This window comes from Nycticebus coucang, chromosome 13, assembly GCF_027406575.1.
Source record: "Nycticebus coucang isolate mNycCou1 chromosome 13, mNycCou1.pri, whole genome shotgun sequence".
NCBI lineage: Eukaryota > Metazoa > Chordata > Mammalia > Primates > Lorisidae > Nycticebus > Nycticebus coucang.
In genome coordinates, this window is record NC_069792.1 from 31,812,443 (window position 1) to 31,830,233 (window position 17,791).

Consider the following 17,791-nt stretch of genomic DNA (forward strand, 5'->3'; position numbering starts at 1 on the left):
AACAGACTAAACTCCTGGGACACCTTTGACTCACAATGATTTTGTGAAGAGGCTGGTGGGAAGCCCAGATCCAGCTCTTGACAAGTGATAAGAAGTTAGAGGTGGGTGGTGGAGGAGGGGATGGGAATGGGGATTCTGAAAACACAGAACAGGTGTGTGGATGCACAAAGGTCACACCGCTACCCCTGCTCAAAGGTCACACCGCTACCCCTGTGGATGCACAAAGGTCACACCGCTACCAGCCACCCTGGAGAGCAGTTGAGACCCTGGACCTCCTGTCCTACAGCCCCTCCAGGTGCTGGGGAATACTTCAGAGCCCAGAGCTCAGACCCAAACATCTCCACATGCACCAAGCAAGGCTGGGTGACAGTGTGTAAAGATTCCATAAATGAGGATGATATGTCTACAGCTAACTATGAAGTATATTGCCCGAAGCTCTCAATCTCTTTCGTATCACTCTGCCACAGAGCCAAAATTTCTATCTAAAAGACCCAAAGGGCCATACCACAGAGTTAAAATCATGGGGAAAATTTGTTCTTGAAATTGGGGAAGGTATTTCTCTTGGAAACATCTATTTCTTTTTAGCTCAGGACCCTGTTGATTATGAAGCTGTGACTGTAGTTTCTCTTTCAAACTGTTGTGTAGAAAGCATAGAGCAAAATTTGGTTCTATCACGTTAAGGAGTTCATGGAATGCATTCTCCACACTAAACTCCTTCTTTCCTCCATCTTTCCTACCCTATATTCCCCAGGTCCTTTTTGTCCCCACTGATTTTTTATGTGGTGCATCCTATCTTATATCTTATTCTTAAAGACTTTCTGGAACAAGGTAGGGTATAAACAAACAGATGCCAACAAATGCTACAACATCCCAATGAGTTGAAGTTGGTCTGAAGAAGAGCTAGAATTTAGGGATCCAAAATATGGCTTACTAATTTATCCTCAGTATCTGGTTGCCTCCTATAACATTACATCTCTTATTTCTCCTTTTCTTAAGACAGCACTGCCCAAGGGATGTTGATAGACACTCTTCCCCAACTAAAAGAACAGAAAAGTTAGAAAATTCTATCTTCTACATCTTTGAGAGTCCTAAGAAAATTCTGAGAAATTCTGCAATAAGTAAATGAATTTAATTCAGATTAACCTATGTGTGTGATCATAAACCTTTTTTCTTTTGAGAGCACAGTGGCGAGCTTCACCCATTAGAAGTCCTCAGAGCATACTTTGGGACGTGCTGGGGTAAGACAAGGCCTCCAGAGGCAAAGTGCCAAATCCCCACAGCAGGTGGGAGAGAGTAACAAGCAAATGTCCATCCCACTGACACATCAGCCTGGATAGTGGCTGATCTCAATGATGGTAGGTTGTGTTCCTCTGCTGAGCACAGGGCTAAAGTATGTCAAACGTACAGGACCCACCAGTGAAAGAGGTATAAAGGAAGAGGACTTCCTCCCTGTGCTGCATGGGTGACCCTCTTCAGGCATGCTGCAGGAGTAAGGAGAACAGCTCCTCTGGCAACCACAGATGAGGGGCATGAAGGCCTATGCAGCATGCAGCAATAGCTTGCACCCACTGTGAATTCTAGAAGGACAGCAATTACAAGCTCTTCTTCCACTGAAGTAAACATCATCAGTCAGAGGGTGTAGAGATCCAAACATGATGATGTACCATGGTGTGTGTACCTCTGTGTGGTGGCATATGTGTTCACAGACCTCAAAAGGATGTGACAGTTAAGCAAGCTCTGGTATGGTCCAGGACGCACTTCTGTTGGGTGCACAGAGCCCTAAGGACAGACCCTGGTGCAGATGGCTGGATGCCAACATCGCCTCCACCTTCACTTGGCAAGTTACTTACCCTCAGTGAACTTTAGTTTCTTCTTCAGTAAAACGGGAATGGTAACATGAATAGGAGGGTAGTCAGGAGGATTAAAGTTTAGTATTTGCAAAGTGCTTGCCTCATAGTTGGTACTATATAATTGTTAAATAAAATAGTGTCCTTAAGTGTTTACTCCAATTTCCCCTGGTTGATGAACAATTCCTTTCATAATGGATAGTAACACACAGCGTTGGTGAAAACAAGGCACTCACCCACCTGACTTTAAGACAGCCTGATCCATGACAAGGATGCACACAGGGCCAACGCACATGCTGACGGAGCTGCCTGCAGCTCTCACTGCTTACCGGTGAGCTGTGGTCACATGTTAGGGAGAGCCGGCTATCAGGGGCAAATGCTAATGGTCAGGCCTCTAGTACAGTGGTTACTGGGGATTCCAGCAGAACAGCAACAACCAGGCAAAACAGGAGGTGTGGCTGCAGAGTCATGGATGGGCCAGCAATTACACCACGATAACCTTCTTGCATTCTCCCCAGATAAGGTGGTGTATTCCAGGGCCCCCAGCTCTGCTGCCACAGGCAGTGCCTCCACCTCCTGGTGGGGACAGGAGAGGATGGTGCTGCCTCTGCCTGGGCCTCACCTTCCTCAGTAACCCTTGACTCAGTTATGAAAAACAATCAAATGAAAACTATTTTAAAAACAGACCAAAAAAAAAAAGTACTAAATAGAAGATATAAAGGGTAAGACTTTGGAAAAGCTTTATTAATTTTTCTTGGTTTCTTTTCTATGTACTTGAAAATACTGTCATATGAATATATTTCTATATGTTTTTGAAATAACAGGGGAGAAAGAAGTAGGAAAAAAGATACACAAACATTATCTTTAAAAACATGACTGAACAAATACATTTTAAAAGATGAGAAGTTTAAAAACAAAGCAGGTGACATGTGTTTGGTTACATAACAATCATCTTTCCACAGATTGCATAAAGAGCTGAGAAGGATTTGCAATAATCTACTAACCTACTGTATACTAACACCACCACAACTATAACTTTAGAAATTTCATAATTTATATTATGTAGTTTTGTAAAAATATCCAGAGAATTGGTCTTATAAGTATGAGCCAAATTTAGGGATTAATGATAAATCTCTGAGCCTAAGGATGAGGGGCCCTTAAACTTGGAGTTGGCAGTGGCCCTTGGACACCTGTGTTTCTCCTGATCACCAGCTCACATGCTCGGTGTGCAAACACAGCAGACTGCAGCCTGGCAACATCATTTTCTGCTCTAGTAAGGAACACACATATACATATTCACTCACACTAAGTCCCCAGACACTTGGGGTTATCAGAGACCATCGTATTGCACAGTCCCTGTGTTCAGGGAGAGGTAGGAATACACAAGTCTTAACAAAGGGCCTTAGTTTGGACATTTCAATTTTCAATCTAGGGTTTGCATGTTGCTTTGAACCTTTGCTTTAGTACTTGTCTTTAAATGTTGTCTTAAATATTCTGAACATTTGGAACATGGCTTCCTCTCGCATTCTCCCCAGCAGTGTACCTCTTACCTCAAAGCACATCTTTAAATCTATCTTTTCAGTCTTACCTTAGGCAACACACGCTTGCTTCTGTGAATCACCAGATGACCCTCACAGGTTAATTTTCATTTGTACTGATGTGAGTGCTAATGAGCAAGCAACAATATCAAAGCAGGTCCGGTGTGCTCACTCACTAAGTATTGGTAAACTTCCATGATTTTAATTCTTATTACTACAGTATTTAGATAGAAATGCTGCTCTCTTAAAGAGTTTCATTTAATGCAATGTAAAGAAAACTATCACTAAAAAGAAAACTACTTTCCCAAATTATGACTTGCATAATGATAATGAGATGCTATTAAAATATACTTTTAAAAAATCTCCAAGCTGGTCTATGCATATTGCTTAAAAATTCACAGTGTCCCATTGCTCTGCTATTTTCCCTTTCTGTATGCACAGCACAGATTCCTGCCAAGCCTATTACAGTGAACAAACAATGTCCTCTCTGTCAGAACAGAGAATGAATAGTATCACGAAATTCTCCCCTAAAGTACAGCCACATCCCCCCACCCAACCCCTTCAGAAGAGAATAACTGGGCCGGGGAATGAGGAGGAAAACCCACATGACTCTCTCTCTTCTTGCCAATCTGAACTTGCCTTCTAGAAGTGACAGGTGAGGTAGCCTCAACTACATAATATTACCTTCTAAACAGGCAAAGTTGACAAGTATATTTTCTTTGAAATTGGATCATACATTTTTACATTTCTTTGTGTGTGGGTGCACAAATATCTTTACAAGGAAGGAAGGAAGGAAGTATTTCATCAGATAAAATGAAACAGCTTTTAGCTACCAACTGAGCTGCAACAGGAAAACTTCATAGAAATGACACAGCAATTTGTGTTAAAATATTGGCAGCTAATTCATGAATGCCAAGGCTGACTATAAATTCAGCTGCTTTTGGTAAGCCTTTATTCCCGCCAAGCTTATGATCCATAAAGAAAGCACCTAGTGTTACTCCTCAGAAATGTATGGTCTGACACCAAAGATTCCTCTTTGCGTGCTCTCTGTCTCTCTTTCACTAACACACACACACACACACACACCCTCCCCTCTCCCAAAAGGCACTAAGGATATGATTTTACAAAATAAGAACTTATGAAGCATTGCTCACAAACCAACAAAAGGCTTACTTTGTAGGCGTTTTCATAGAATACGGACTTCCTTAAAATCTCCCATATTTGTAAGTCTTGGTGTACAATATTATAATTCAGGCTTTCCCTTCTTGTCACATGAATAGAGCATATAGTTTATTTTAACCTCTGAAGGAAATTACCCATTTTTTCTCCCTCATAAAGGACAAAAATGCTATTTTTATAGTCAAACCACACTGGCTTTTGTTTACATGAATATCTGTAATGTGAAGAAAAAAAGTACAGCTTCCCCTTTCGTCCCTTTCCCACACATTTTCAGCACAGCTCAATGAGCTCCCAGATTCTGATGCCACTCTCCTGGTAACACATTTAGAAGAGTCTGCAGGATACCCCGATAGCTCCGCTTTCTTCTCTCTTTCCTGCTCCTTTTTTCCCTCCTATTACTCTAAGTCTGTATTAAGACTAAACAATTAAACCTTTGTACCACTGGAATTCAAAAATTCTAATGCTATGCCCCCTTATTAGTATAATAGTAATATTTACCCTGGAGAAATGTTTATCCAAAAAGTATTTCCAATTCTGGCAATGTGTTCCCTTTGAAATGTGGTGGAGAGAGTTCTCTCTTCTTTCTTGGCCTAGAACCAAAGAGAAAGAAAGTTAGAAAAAAAGACAGACAGATATAGACTGTTAGAGCTATTTAGCCAGTTCACTGTAAAAATTCTAGCATATTTATGTCAAACATTGAGCTTTCAGTTCCTTCCTACACAAAGCAAATTACAAAGTAGAGGCAAAACTGCAAATAGGAGGGGATAAAAAATTTTTTGTTAATCAAATACAAATCAATTTACGTGCTCTTCTGTATTTTTCCCACTTTACGCTAAATAAATATGTGTATTATTTTAGTGATAGTAAAATTCAAATAACTTATTCTAAATTTGAAATAAAACCAGTGATTTGTTTGAAATAAGCATTTATGCTTTTTGGTAACATAAATTGTGGTTCAGTTCTGAAAATTTCTTATTAAAAGGAGACTTTGGTGCAGTGTGAACAGTGTGACCTGAATGACACACAGATCTAATCCCAGATCATCACTTCTCACATTCTGCTGTTGAAATGGGGAGACTTGAGCGATATCCTCCCTTGTTGTCCCTCCTGATCTGTCAGCACACCGCTCCTGTCTGCAGTTCTGCTCTGCTCTGTTACCCAGCCCTTCCTCCACCCCCTCTAGTTCTCTTCCCAGCCACAGATAAGTATCTCCTGTACCGAACATTTACTTTAGGTAAGACACTATGACAGGAGCAGGCTGAGAGGGTGGAGGAGAGAGGGCTGGAGTGAATGAAGGAATGACTGTATTTATATTAGAAGGAGAATATCCTGGCTGCCGACTAAGATTCAGAACTTCTCAATTACTTCAAATGACTGAGGCACAATTCCTGATTTCCAGTAAAACAAACTGGGTAGAACATGAGCCTTGTAGATTTGCATCTACTGACGTTTTTTTGTTAGGACCACATCTTATCATAAATCTTAGACTCTGTTGCTTTCTTCCACAGCAGAGTCAGCAGAATTTATATTATCTTGAGGAATATCTATTGTTCCTCTGACAGTTATCAAGTGAGAAACTGATGCCTTTTGTTTCCCCACTGCATTCAGCTACATTATTTTCTTTTACTAAGTATAAAAAGATCAGAATAAGACACTCAATCGTGGGCTGTCTTCCTTTAACCTGACTCCAATTCTTTCTACTGTCAATCATGCAAACTGGGAGAAGAGGGCTTCGCTGGGTTCAGGGTTTGACAGACAACTGAGTTCCGGAGCCAGCATTCCACTCTTTCATTAGCTTTTATATCAAACCTCCTTCTGAACCCCTGCCATGCAGATATATTTAAATGTGGATTCCCATTACAAATATCTCCTCTTCTCCATGTCATCATGGTTGATCCCAAAGAACTCTCCTGAATTAGTCAGAGATACAAGCAAAATTTCATTATCTAAATCAAATTGCTGTAGTAAAAAAAATAATGAAAAGAATAAACATTTTTCTTAAAATGCCAAATCTTATTAATGTATACTAAAAACAATATGCTTGGACGTCCTCTAAATATGACGAACGAACCCAATTTGAAAACTGGGTACATGATTTGATAGTTAATTTAACAATGTCTTAGTGGTATATAGTTTTATATTTTCAGAATATACATTTCATGAATTAAAAATATTCCAAGGAAACAAAGTAATCAAGTTAGTGTGGTACTATCATAAGAACAGACAGATAGATCAACAGAATAATCTTTAGTGTCCACAAAGATCCATATATTTTTATTCTTTCAATTATATAGTCAGTTGATGTTTTTGACAAGGAAGCCAAGACTAGTCAATGGGGAAAGAATAGTTTTTTTCAACAAATGGTTCTAGGACAATTAGATAGCTGTGTACAAAAGGATGAACTTGGATCCTTAACACAGACAATATAAAAAAGTTATCTGAAATGGATCAAACACCTAAATATAAGAGCTAAAACTATAAAACTCTTATAAGAAAACACAGAGCTAGTTATTTGTGAGCTTAGATGTGCCAGTGGCACTTTAGATATGACACCACACTCAACAAAAGAAAAAAATGGATAAACTGAACTTCATCAAATAAAAACATCTGCCCTTTCACGTTCACTATCAAAAGAGTCAGAAGTTTTTTCTGATTCCATATAAAACGAAGTATTGTTTTTTCAAGATCTTTAAAATATGACAGTGGAGCTTTAATAGGGAGTGCGTTGAAATTATATATTGCTTTGGGCAGTATGGACATTTTGATAATGTTGATTCTTCCCAGCCATGAGCATGGTATGTTTTTCCATTTGTTAACATTTTCAGCTATTTCTTTTCTTAGAGTCTCAGACTTTACTACAAATCGATAGTGATCAAAACAGCATGGTATTGGCACAAAAACAGAGAAGTAGATATCTGGAACAGAATAGAGAACCAAGAGATGAATCCAGCTACTTACCACTATTTGATTTTTGACAAGCCAATTAAAAACATTCAGTGGGAAAAAGATTCCCTATTTAACAAATGGTGCTGGGTAAACTGGCTGGAAACCTGTAGAAGACTGAAATTGGACCCACACCTTTCACCATTAACTAAGATAGACTCTCATTGGATTAAAGATTTAAACTTAAGACATGAAACTATAAAAATACTAGAGGAGAGTGCAGGGAAAACCCTTGAAGAAATTGGTCTGGGTGAGTATATCATGAGGAGAACCCCCTGGGGCAATTGAAGCAGCTTCAAAAATACACTACTGGGACTTGATCAAACTAAAAAGCTTCTGCACAGCTAAGAACACTGTAAGTAAAGCAAACAAACAGCCCTCAGAATGGGAGAAGATATTTGCAGGGTATATCTCTGACAAAGGTTTAATAACCAGAATCCACAGAGAACTCAAACGCATCAGTAAGAAAAAAACAAGGGATCCCATCGCAGGCTGGGCAAGGGATTTGAAGAGAAACTTCTCTGAAGAAGACAGGCGCACGGCCTTCCGACATATGAAAAAATGCTCATCATCTTTAATCATCAGAGAAATGCAAATCAAAACTACTTTGAGATATCATCTAACTCCAGTGAGACTAGCCTATATCACAAAATCTCAAGACCAGAGATGTTGGCGTGGATGCGGAGAAAAGGGAACACTTTTGCACTACTGGTGAGAATGCAAATTAATACATTCCTTTTGGAAAGATATATGGAGAACACTCAGAGATCTAAAAATAGATCTGCCATTCAATCCTGTAATTCCTCTGCTGGGCATATACCCAGAAGACCAAAAATCACAACATAACAAAGATATTTGTACCAGAATGTTTATTGCAGCCCAATTCATAATTGCTAAGTCATGGAAAAAGCCCAAGTGCCCATCGATCCACAAATGGATTAATAAATTGTGGTATATGTACACCATGGAATACTATGCAGCCTTAAAGAAAGATGAAGACTTTACCTCTTTCATGTTTACATGGATGGAGCTGGAACATATTCTTCTTAGTACAGTATCTCAAGAATGGAAGAAAAAGTACCCAGTGTACTCAGCCCTACTATGAAACTAATTTGGGGCTCTCACATGAAAGCTATAACCCAGTTATAACCTAACAATAGGGGGAAGTGGGAAAGGGAGGGGGAGTGGTGGGTAGAGGGAGGGGGATCGGTGGGATCATACCTGTGGTGTATCTTACAGGGGTATTTGCGAAACTTGGTAAATGTAGAATGTAAATGTTTTGGCAAAGTAAGATAACGCCGGAAAGGCTATGTTAACCATTGTGATAAAAATGTGTCAAATGGTCTATGAAGCGAATGTATGATGCCCCATGATCATATCAATGTATACAGTTATGATTCAATAAAAAATAAATAAATAAATAAATAAGAAAAAAAAAGAGTCAGAAGGCAATTCAAAGAATGGGGAAACAGGTGTGTAAATCATATCCAATAAGAGACTCACTCTATCTAGAATGTATAATAAAAAGATACATAACCCAGTCGAAAACAGGCAAAGGATGTGAATAAGCATTTCTCACAAAAAAGAAATGTAAATGGCCAATAAGCACTTGAAAAGATGCTCAATGTCATTAATCATCAAGGGAGTGCAAATTAAGCCCCAATGGCTGACCCAGAGGTCCGCTTTACTAAACCTAAGACGCACCTGGCCCTCAGGAGATCGTCAGCCTATAGACAATACAAGAGCAAAGACAAGCTGATTTGGAACTCAATTCAGCTTCTCTTCTGCAGGGGAACTGCAGAGTTGTTCTGTTCTGTTCTGTCAGTAACATTAATCAGGGGTGAGACTGGACCTGAGTGAAAACCCCCCAACCTTCATCAAGCGCCCGAGGTTGTCAGGCCTCACCCACTCCTGCTAGAGAGAGGCAGAGCGCAGCGGCCTGGCAGACTTCCTTGTGATTCAGGCAGGTGCAAACTCCTGGAGTACCGATTCACTACAGGCAACTGAGTCAGCCAAATGCAGGGCTACCAGTGACTGGGTGTGACAGTGGTGCAAGGTGGGGAAGGAGGTAGCAACCTTCCCAGACTGATCTATTGGCTGGGTGGCTCCTCCTGACTCCACGCAGCACTGGGGCAAGCCACACCAGAGTAGTCACCAGACCCCTGTGATCCAGATCCCAGAGACCTCTTAAACTCTCTCACCTGAGACAGGTGCAGACTGAGACAATTGATTTGGACTTTTTGAACTGAACCAATTGCCTAAGGACAAAACAGGTGATAGGAAGGTTTGATTTTCCTTTTCCAAATGTATGCCGGTGGGGGGTGGGGTGACTTAATTGCTGATATTTCTCCACAGCTGAGACTTCAATCCAGAGTATCTGTTTAACTAGGGTGGAACAGAAACCAGCTGAAAACAAGACAGAACCACTTAGCCCCACCACACCAGACAGGGCCCCAGTTTCTCGGGCCACAGCACTGTACAGGCCCTCGACAAAGCCCCAGGGAAAAAATCAGAGGGAGTAAAACAACCATGGGGCGGAATCGGCGGAATAACTCTGGTAACATGAATAACCAGAATAGATCAACGCCCCCAAGGAAAGATATGGCAGATGCAATTGAAGATCCCATTCATAAACAACTGGCTGAGATGTCAGAAATCAAATTCAGAATTTGGATTGCAGACAAGATTAACAAAGTGGAATTAGGAATTCAAGGAGAAATTCAAAAGTTGTCTCAAGAATTTAACGAATTTAAACACAAAACCACCAAAGACTTAGACACACTGAAGCAAGAATTTGCAGCCCTCAAAGATATGAAAAATACAGTAGAATCCCTCAGCAACAGAATGGAGCAAGCAGAAGAAAGGATTTCTGACACCAAAGATAAACTCTTTGAACGCTCCCAAACTCTCAAAGAGGAAGAGAAATGGAGAGCAAAAACGGATCATTCTCTCAGAGAGCTCTGGGATAATTTGAAGCAGGCGAATATCCGAATCATAGGAGTTCCAGAAACAGATGAAGTGGCCTCGCTGGGCACAGAGGCCCTTCTGCATGAAATTATGAAAGAGAATTTTCCAGACATGCCTAGAGATTCTGAAATTCAGATAGCAGACAGCTTCCGAACCCCAGCACGACTCAACCCCAATAAGACATCCCCCAGGCATATCATAGTTAACTTCACTAAAGTTAATATGAAGGAGAAAATCCTCAAAGCTGCCAGGAAAAAGAAAACCATTACCTTCAAAGGGAAGAATATTAGAATGACTGCAGATCTCTCTGCTAAAACTTTTCAAGCCAGAAGAGGGTGGTCACTGACTTTTAATCTCCTAAAGCAAAATAACTTTCAACCCCAGATCTTGTATCCAGCTAAACTGAGATTCATTTATGATGGAGAAATTAAATACTTTAATGACATTCATATGTTGAAGAAATTTGCCATAACCAAACCAGCTCTTCAGGATATTCTCAGATCTATCCTCCATAATGACCAACCCAATCCTATACCAAAAAAGGAAGCTCACTCAGAAACTTCGGATCAAACTCCAATTTCCACACTGGCGAAAGGATTAAAAATGCCCACTGGACTTTTGAAAAACTCGATACCCAAAACTTCACCAGACTTATCAATATTCTCCATTAATGTGAACGGCTTAAACTGTCCTCCAAAGAGGCATAGGTAACTGGTTGGATAAAAACTCAGGCCAGATATTTGTTGCATACAAGAGTCACATCTTAACCTAAAAGACAAATACAGACTCAGGGTGAAAGGATGGTCGTCCATATTTCAGGCAAATGGTAATCAGAAAAAAGCAGGTGTTGCAATTCTATTTGCAGATACAATAGGCTTTAAACCAACAAAAGTAAGGAAGGACAAGAATGGTCACTTCATATTTGTTAAGGGTAATACTCAATATGATGAGATCTCAATTATTAATATCTATGCACCCAACCAGAATGCACCTCAATTTATAAGAGAAACTATAACAGACATGAGCAACTTGATTTCCTCCAGCTCCATAATCGTCGGAGATTTCAACACTCCTTTGGCAGTGTTGGATCGATCCTCCAACATAAGCTGAGCAAAGAAATCTTAGATTTAAACCTAACCATCCAACATTTGGATTTAGCAGACATCTATAGAACATTTCATCCCATCAAAACTGAATACACATACTTCTCATCAGCCCATTGAACTTACTCCAAAATCCATCACATCTTAGGTCACAAGTCGAACCTCAGTAAATTTAAAGGAATAGAAATTATTCCATGCATCCTCTCGGACCACCATGGAATAAAACTTGAGCTGAGTAACAACAGGAATCTGCATACTCATACAAAAACATGGAAGTTAAATAACCTTATGCTGAATGATAGCTGGGTCAGAGATGAGATTAAGAAAGAAATGGCCAATTTTCTGGAACAAAACAACAATGAAGACACAAACTATCAGAACCTCTGGGACACCGCAAAGGCAGTCCTAAGAGGGAAATTTATAGCACTGCAAGCCTTCCTCAAGAGAACGGAAAGAGAGGAAGTTAACAACTTAATGGGACATCTCAAGCAACTGGAAAAGGAAGAACATTCCAACCCCAAACCCCATAGAAGAAAAGAAATAACCAAAATTAGAGCAGAATTAAATGAAATTGAAAACAAAAGAATAATACAACAGATCAATAAATCAAAAAGCTGGTTTTTTGAAAAGGTCAATAAAATAGATAAACCTCTGGCCAACCTAATCAGGAAAAAAAGAGTAAAATCTCTAATCTCATCAATCAGAAACGACAAAGACGAAATAACAACAGACTCCTCAGAAACTGAAAAAATCCTTAATGAATATTACAAGAAACTATTCTCAGAAATATGAAAATCTGAAGGAAATTGACCAATACTCGGAAGCACATCACCTTCCAAGACTTAGCCAGAATCAAGTGGAAATTTTGAACAGGCCCATATCAAGTTCGGAAATAGCATAAACCATACAAAACCTCCCTAAAAAGAAAAGCCCGGGACCAGATGGTTTCACGTCTGAATTCTACCAAACATCTAAAGAGGAATTAGTACCTGTATTACTCAACCTGTTCCAAAAAGTAGAAAAAGAAGGAAGACTATCCAACACGTTCTATGAAGCAAACATCACCCTGATCCCCAAACCAGGAAAAGACCCAACAAGAAAAGAAAATTATAGACCGATATCACTAATGAATATAGATGCAAAAATATTCAACAAGATCCTAACAAACAGAATCCAGCAACACATCAAACAAATTATATATCATGACCAAGTCGGTTTTATCCCAGGATCTCAAGGCTGGTTCAATATACGTAAACCTATAAACGTAATCCAGCACATAAACAAATTAAAAAACAAAGACCATATGATTCTCTCAATTGATGCAGAAAAAGCTTTTGATAATATCCAGCATCGCTTCATTATCAGAACACTTAAGAAAATCGATATAGAAGGGACATTTCTTAAACTGATAGAGACCATCTACAGCAAACCCACAGCCAATATCATATTGAATGGAGTTAAATTGGAATCATTTCCACTCAGATCAGGAACCAGACAAGGCTGCCCATTGTCTCCATTGCTTTTTAACATTGTAATGGAAGTTTCAGCTACTGCAATTAGGGAAGAAAAGGCGATCAAGGGTATCCATATAGAGTCAGAGGAGATCAAACTTTCGCTCTTCGCAGATGATATGATTGTATATCTGGAAAACACTAGGGACTCTACTACAAAACTCTTAGAAGTGATCAAGGAATACAGCAGCGTCTCAGGTTACGAAATCAACATTCATAAATCGGTAGCCTTTATATATACACCAACAATAGTCAAGTTGAAAAAACAGTTAAGGACTCTATCCCATTCACAGTAGTGCCAAAGAAGATGAAATATTTGGGAATTTATCTAACAAAGGACGTGAAAGATCTCTATAAAGAGAACTATGAAACTCTAAGGAAGGAAATAGCTGAAAATATTAACAAATGGAAAAACATACCATGCTCATGGCTGGGAAGAATCAACATTGTTAAAATGTCCATACTACCCAAAGCAATATATAATTTCAATGCAATCCCTATTAAAGCTCCATTGTCATACTTTAAAGATCTTGGAAAAATAATACTTCGTTTTATATGGAATCAGAAAAAACCTTGAATAGCCAAGACATTACTCAGAAATAAAGATAAAGCAGGAGGAATTACACTACCAGACCTCAGACTATACTACAAATCAATAGTGATCAAAACAGCATGGTATTGGCACAAAAACAGAGAAGTAGATGTCTGGAACAGAATAGAGAACTAAGACATGAATCCAGCTACTTACCATTATTTAAGCTTTGACAAGCCAATTAAAAACATTCAGTGGGGAAAAGATTCCCTATTTAACAAATGGTGCTGGGTGAACTGGCTGGCAACCTGTAGAAGACTGAAACTGGACCCACACCTTTCACCATTAACTAAGATAGACTCTCACTGGATCAAAGATTTAAACTTAAGACATGAAACTATAAAAATACTAGAGGAGAGTGCAGGGAAAACCCTTGAAGAAATCGGTCTGGGTGGGTATTTTATGAGGAGGACCCCCTGGGCAATTGAAGCGGCTTCAAAAATACACTACTGGGACTTGATCAAACTAAAAAGCTTCTGCACAGCCAAGAACACAGTAAGTAAAGCAAGCAAACAGCCCTCAGAATGGGAGAAGATATTTGCAGGTTATGTCTCCGACAAAGGTTTAATAACCAGAATCCACAGAGAACTCAAAAGCATTAGCAAGAATAGAACAAGGGATCCCATCGCAGGCTGGGCAAGGGATTTGAAGAGAAACTTCTCTGAAGAAGACAGGCGCACGGCCTTCCGACATATGAAAAAATGCTCATCATCTTTAATCATCAGAGAAATGCAAATCAAAACTACTTTGAGATATCATCTAACTCCAGTGAGACTAGCCTCTATCACAAAATCCCAAGACCAGAGATGTTGGCACGGATGTGGAGAAAAGGGAACACTTTTGCACTGCTGGTGCAAAGTGTTAATACATTAATACATTCCTTTTGGAAAGAGATATGGAGAACACTTAGAGATCTAAAAATAGATCTGCCATTCAATCCTTTAATCCCTCTACTGGGCATATATCCAGAAGACCAAAAATCACATCATAACAAAGATATTTGTACCAGAATGTTTATTGCAGCCCAATTCATAATTGCTAAGTCATGGAAGAAGCCCAAGTGCCCATCGATGCACGAATGGATTAATAAATTGTGGTACATGTACACCATGGAATATTATGCAGCCTTAAAGAAAGATGGAGACTTTACCTCTTTCATGTTTACATGGATGGAGCTGGAACATATTCTTCTTAGTAAAGTATCTCAAGAATGGAAGAAAAAGTACCCAGTGTACTCAGCCCTACTATGAAACTAATTTAGGGTTTTCACATGAAAGCTATAACCCAGTTACAACCTAAGAATAGGGGGAAGGGAAAAAGGGACGGGAGAGAGGGCGGAGGTGGGTAGAGGGAAGGGGACTGGTGGGATTACACCAGCGGTGCATCTTACAAGGGTATATGTGAAACTTGGTAAACGGTCTGTGAAGCTAGTGAATGATGCCCCATGATCATATCAATGTACACAGCTATGATTTAATAAAAAAAAAAAAAAAGGAAAATGAAAACATATGTTTACACAAAAACTTGTACATAGATGTTCACAGAAGCATTATTCATAAAAGACAAAGAGTAAAAACAACCCAAATGTCCCTCCATTCGTGAATGGATAAACAAAATATGGTATATCCATATGAAAGAATTACTTCTCAGTAATAAAATTGAATGAAGTACTAACATACGTTACAACATGTATGAACCTTAAAAACATGCTAAATCAAAGAAGCCCATCACAAAACCCCACATATTTATTTTATGATCCCTTTTATAAGAAATGTCCAAAATGGACAAATATAGAGAGACAGTAAGTAGATTTGTGGTTGCTTGGGGCTGGGGAAAAAGAGGTGATGAAAATGTTCTAAAAAAGTTGACCTTTCATTTGATCCTGCAATCCCATTACTAGGTTATCTACCTAGAACAACAAAAATGATGTTACTACAAGACATTTGCACCAGAATGTTTACTGCAGCTCAATTCATAATTGCCAAGTCGTGGAAGCAACCCAAATGCCCATCAACTCATGATGGATTAACAAATTGTGGTATATTTATACCATGGAATACTATTTCGTGATAAAAAGATGGGGACTTTACATCTTTCATGTTTATCTGGATGGAGCTAGAACACATTCTTTTTAGTAAAGTAACTTAAGAATGGAAAAAAGTATCCAATGTGCTCCATACTATTATGAAACCAATGTATAAATACCCACTGATATGAATGATAAAACATAAATATAGTCTAACAAGGTGAAGGGGTGAAGAGGGCGAGGGGAGAGAAATGGAGGAGGGCAACTGGTGAAGGAAGGAGGGCATTCGGTGAGATCTCACCTAATGAGCATAATGCAAGGGTGTATTTCAAAATAACTAAGAGTAAATTTTAAAAGTCTTACCTCAAAAAATAAGTAAGTGAGGTGATGGCTATATCAATCAGTTTAAGCATTCTATGTTATATATCAAATCATCACACTGTACCTCATAAATGTATACAGTTATAATTTTAATTAAAAATTAATACAAAATTTAAAAACCATTAAATTGTATACATTAAGTGGGTAAACTATATGGTATGTGAATTGTACCTAAATAAATATATTAAAAAATATTCCAAGGAAAGAAATAATGTGGGATATACATATCACAAACAAAATTATAATATCATTCTTTAAATAAATCTTAAAGAATGATGCCCCATGATCATATCAATGTACATAGCTATGATTTAATAAAAAATAAATAAATAAATCTTAAAAAAATATGGCAAACCCAAGTGCAATTTTAGCCAAAAGCACTAGAGTTGCTGCACTAAACAGATCATCCAGCTTCATTGCAAACTATCACATCCCAACCGAGGCAAATGGACTGTAATTTTGCACAGACCAAATGCTCCTTCATTTCCCCTTTCGTCTTCTTATCTCTACGTGTGGATAGCAGTGAATCACTGCAAATGATTACTGATCCAGTTAAACAGAAATCTTGTTTTTTGAATATAGATTTCTTTTTCTACTGATGGAAGTTTAGGACTTCTCAAACAGGCAATCTAGGCAAACTCTCTCCACCTGCACACATTAAGTAAGTGGAGTCCCAAGCTCAGCACTGTTTCTTCTACACCAATTTTGTGGACGGCTGTTATGCAGAGTGACTGCAGGCTCGTAACACTGATGATGACATTCATAAGAAGGTCCAAATAGGTAAATTCCCTGAGTTCACAAGGTGCATTGGCAAACTAACTTGAAGGCTTGTTTCAGCTACAGCTTTCCAGGGGAATTGAAATGGAATTCAATTTCTGAGATGCTGGGACCCTGAGGGGTAAGATACACACCTGACAGATGGCCTGGGCTGAGCCCCCACTGGCACTGCAGGGGACGGGTCCAAGGAGAGGGAGTGTTTTCTCAAGGCTATGCCCTAATAGCCTCTTCTTGGGAACTGCTGGTGATGGTGAGAGTATACCTTTCTCCTGCTATATGAGTAGATAAATACAAATATTTGGGAGCATAGTCTTGAGCAAACTATTCCAAATTCATGTTTGACTTCTAAAAACTATACCTGGAGGCAAGATATATACTCAGCAGGAGACTAGAATCACAAAGCTCAATTACAGATTCTCCAATTTAAAAGAAACTTAAGAGGTCATCCATGAATCAAGCCCACTTGATACCTGAATCCTCTGCTATAATGTCCATGATATCCAGTCTATAGCTGCAATGTCAAAATGACTTGATTAAACAGAACAGGTCAAAGTACTGTGCACGGAATGCATCACAGTGCCTGGACAGAACACAGTAATCACTTGATATTTATTCACTGATTGAATTAATTTCACAGACTCAGAGTGGACTCAAGGATATTGCTGTAATAAAGCTGTGCTTACAGTTCCTGAAGACACATTAGAAAGATTACAGGTCATGACTGGCATACTACATTTCACACATGCAAATGCCATCCACACAAATACTATCCACTACTCATGCTGCAATGGAAACAAACCAATAAACAAAGCTCGCCTGCTAATCTACCCATGCAGGATTCCCTTCCATAATGAAGGGCTTCCTCTCTCCCAAGAAATCTTTTTCTTTCTCTGGGAAGTGCTGTTAAATTTGAGTGAGGAGTAAGAA

General features: G+C 39.0%; 1 protein-coding gene across 3 annotated transcripts in view; it reads right to left on the reverse strand.

The window, feature by feature from the left end:
- Nucleotides 1-17,791, reverse strand: part of PAG1 (phosphoprotein membrane anchor with glycosphingolipid microdomains 1) — a 182,653-nt gene that overhangs the window by 62,826 nt on the left and 102,036 nt on the right. For all 3 annotated transcript variants that reach the window (XM_053559408.1, XM_053559407.1, XM_053559406.1), the window contains one exon: nucleotides 5,063-5,154. The gene's annotated coding sequence lies outside the window, so the exon portion shown is untranslated. The remainder of the gene's footprint in view (nucleotides 1-5,062; nucleotides 5,155-17,791) is intronic.